This window comes from Pan troglodytes, chromosome 19, assembly GCF_028858775.2.
Source record: "Pan troglodytes isolate AG18354 chromosome 19, NHGRI_mPanTro3-v2.0_pri, whole genome shotgun sequence".
NCBI lineage: Eukaryota > Metazoa > Chordata > Mammalia > Primates > Hominidae > Pan > Pan troglodytes.
The window spans coordinates 95,211,886-95,215,763 of NC_072417.2; the positions used below are offsets into that span (position 1 = coordinate 95,211,886).

General features: G+C 55.4%; 1 long non-coding RNA gene across 1 annotated transcript; it reads left to right on the top strand.

Annotated features, from left to right (window-relative positions):
* The first annotated feature begins 538 nt into the window (after positions 1-538).
* On the top strand, positions 539-2,852 carry LOC134808913 (uncharacterized). The gene is made up of 2 exons (XR_010153166.1): positions 539-605; positions 2,613-2,852. It is a non-coding gene; the product is annotated as an uncharacterized LOC134808913 (long non-coding RNA).
* Positions 2,853-3,878: the final 1,026 nt, after the last annotated feature.

The following is a 3,878-nucleotide window of genomic DNA, read 5'->3' on the forward strand; positions in this document are numbered from 1 at the left end:
CGCGCGCCGGTCCCGGCCTCGCCTTTATAAATCCTGGGTCCGGGGCGCGCCTGCCCCCCCGCCCGCGCGCGCTGGCCGCGGCGCGCACGCGCCCCTGGGGCCCGCCTTCGATTGGCCGGCGGACTTCGAGGCTCGTCTTTGCCGCTCTCGGATTGGACACTCACACCAGGCCTGGCCCCGGATTCGGAAACGCTCCTGAGGGCTCCCTGGCCTTCGTCCGGGATTGGCCGAGGACCTCGCGCTCGCTGTCTTTCTTAGCCTCTCATTGGCTCCCGACAAGAACTTTTTCTGCCTTGGCTTCTAATTGGTGGCTTTCGCCTGCACCTTCCACGGGTCTGGAATGGCTGCCCCTTTCGGTAGCCCGGGCTCTGCGCCTCCTGATTGGCCAAGGGATGCGCGCACTCTGCGCGTTCCTTCGTCGAACGTGGCAGTGGGGAGGAGTTCCCAGTCTAGGGGCGGAGCTGCGGCTGCGCCTCCGAAACCCCTCGTGTTGCATTCTGACTGGACCGCGTACCCAACTGCCACGCCCCCCGGACCCCGGACCGGAAGTTGGGGTGACGCAATTTCCGGCGCGCGTGTCAAGCGTGCGGCGGCGGCCGTGGAAGGTGGGGTTGGCAGCCTAGGGTCGGCGGTGGGCTCGGTGTGGGATAGCCGGCCCGGTCCGACGCGCTCCGCGAGGTCACGCGAGACACTCACCGAGGCATGGCGGCAGGGCCTGGGCATGGGAATCGTGCGCACAGTGCGAGGAAGCCTCGGAGGGGATACGAGCACAGGGCGGGTGGTTAGGAGAATAGGGCTGGAGAGACGGGCGGGAGGGGCGGGACTTGGGCCCCGGGGACCTGCCGGCTCCCAGGCCCCAGGAAGACGCTGCTCATGCGTGGAGCGGCCGCAGGAAAGGTACTCCCCGCTAAGGCCTTCAGGGAGCGGCCCTTTGCCCTGTGCGATCTCTTCCTTCCTTTCCCACGAGTTGCCAAATCCTGTGACGCTGCCCCTACTCTGGTGCTTCTCAGATGCTCTGGTCGGCTCAGGAGACCTCGCAGCTGTTACACAGCTGTGGAAATACCCTGGGCGCTGCTTCACTCCGAAGGCAGCAGCTGGGTTTGCCTCCCGACTCGACCCGCCACCGAGGCTCCTGAGCACTTGAAATATGGCCAGTCCACCTGAGACGGGCTGTGAGTGCGCAATGCACATCAAACTTCTAAGACTGAGTGTGCGGAGCCGAGTGCGGTGGCTCACGCCTGTAATCCCAGCACTTTGGAAGGCCGAGGCGGGCGGATCACGAGGTCAGGAGTTCGAGACCAGCCTGATCAACATGGTGAAACCCCCTCACCTCCCGTCTCTACTAAAAATACAAAAATTAACCGGGCCTGGTGGCGCGCGCCTGTAATCCCAGCTACTCGGGAGGCTGAGGCAAGAGAATCGCTTGAACCCAGGAGGCAGAGGTTGCAGTGAGCCGAGATCGCGCCATTGCACTCCAGCCTGGGCAACAGAGCGAGACTCCATCTCAAAAAAAAAAAAAAAGTGTGCGTGTAGGGGCTGGGGGACAGAAGGTACAGTATTTCGTTAATAACTTTACATTGACTACTACATGTTGAAATATTCTGTATGCATATGTTGGATTACATAATAATATTGAGGCCAGGTGCTGTGTGGCTCACTCCTGTAATCCCACCACTTTTGGAGACCGAGGCAGGAGGATCCCTTCAGCCCAGGAGTTCGAGACCAGCCTGGGCAACATAGTGAGACTCCCGTCTCTACAAAAAATAAATTAAAAAAATTAGCCAGGCGCGGTGGTGTGCACCTGTGGTCCCAGCTACTTGGGAGGCGGAGGTGGGAGAATCACTTGAGCCCAGGAGGCTGAGGCTGCGGTGAGCCATGATCCCACCACTGCACTCCAGCCTGGGCGACAGATCGACACCCTATCTCAAAAAATAATAAAAAATGTCCTTTTTTTAAAATTTTTATTTTTTATTTTTTTGAGACAGAATCTCACTTTGATGACAAAGTGGGCGATCTCGGCTCACTCCACCTCCCGGATTCAAGCGATTCTCCTGCCTCAGCCTCCCGAGTAGCTGGGATTACAGGCATGCACCACCATGCCCAGCTAATTTTTGTATTTTTAGTAGAGACAGGGTTTTACCATGTTGGCCAGGCTGGTCTCGAACTCCTGACGTCAGGTGATCCACCCGCCTTGGCCTCCCAAAGTGTTGGGATTATAGGCGTGAGCCACTGCACCAGGCCTCCTCTTTTATCTTTTAACGTGGCTTTAAGAAACTTTAAAATTACATAGATGGTCTGCATTTTGTTAGTGTTGGACACTGGCAGCCCTCCGTCTCCCTCACTGCCTGGAATCTGCCGCTCTCCTTTTCCCCAGGTGTCTGCCCTCTCCATTCCTCCTCACTTTCCTCTGCTGGGAATCGGCACCGCCACTGATTTTAAAGTTGAAACTTGGCAGGCAAAAGGGAGGTACTCCCATGTTAAATGTGTACACATTGACTGCAATAGTATCCTGACTTTTGAAATGGTAAAACGTAGAGCAAGTTGCTTTTGTACTTTGAGAGTTTCTGTTTGTTGATCAGTTGTTCCTGAGAACATGCTTCTCCTTCCGACAGGGAACTCCCTCCACTAGAATATGAGCTCCTTGTGGTCAAGACTGGGTCCCCTGTTCCCTTCCCCCCAGTGCCAGCGGAGCGAAGGTCAGTCAGCGGCATAAGTTGTACCTGCTGGGAGAACTGTCTGCTTCCTCCGGGTGACTTTTCTGGCCAAGAAGGAATATGAGTATGTGCCTCCCTGAGCACTGGCCTGGAGCCCACTCAGGAAACACCATCTCTTCATAAATGGTTTTGATTGCAGGCATTGTCCCTTCTGCTCTCTGGATGATGGAAATTGCTTCAGGTCACTGCACTATCTTCCAACGTTTTTGTGGTTGCCATGAGCTGTTGTACAGACCACAGTTTGGGGCCTGAGACAAGCTGGGCATGGTGTTGCATGCCTATAATCTCAGCTACTTTGGAGGGTGAGGCAGGAGAATAGCTTGGGCCCAGGAGGTCGAGGCTGCAGTGAGCCGTGATCATACCACTGCACTTCTGTCTGCGTGACAGAGACCCTGTATCTTACATAAAACCCCAGCCCATATTTGTACCACATCTAGATACGAGGTCAGAGTTCAGATGCCTAAATATTGTAGCTTGTGTTTTGTCCACTGTTGGGGGAAGAGTGAAGAGATTTGACATACCATAATGTTGATTAGCTTGTGATGGTTTGGCGGCAGCTTAGGCCAGAGCATAAAGTAAAAAGGAAAAGTGTTCACAGACAATGAAAACTGGGACCAAGTGGAGAATACTCAAGGCACACAGACCAGGCAAGGATCCCAGTGGCCGTGGATGAGTCTCAGGCTGGCTCTGGGCCAGTGGAACACACCTCAGTGTGGGTGAAGGCCTAGCCAGGGTAGCAGAGGGCAGGGCTACAGAACAGCAGCCCAGGTGGCTGTGGCCGACCTGACATTCTCCTATGAAAATCAGGTGCCCAACCAGCACTAACCTAGATAGATGGCAGCATTTTTTTTCTTTAAAGACAGGATCTTGCTATGTTGCTCAGGCTGGTCTTGAACTCCTGACCTCAAAGGATCCTCCCCTCTTCAGCTTCCCAAAGCACTGGGGTTACAGGTGTGAGCCAGCACGCCCAGCCGAATCATAGTATCTTAGACAGATGCCATGGCTGCCCATAGGGTCCTCTCAAGGTGCCTCTGCCCTTGGACTGGCTTCCTACACCAACCTGACAGGTGCAGCAAAGGTGGACTTTCTGGTAAGGCTGGAGGAGGAAGCCTGGTCTGCGATGGCCTGAGACGCCCTCTATGGGGGTTGTTGAGTGGATGGAAA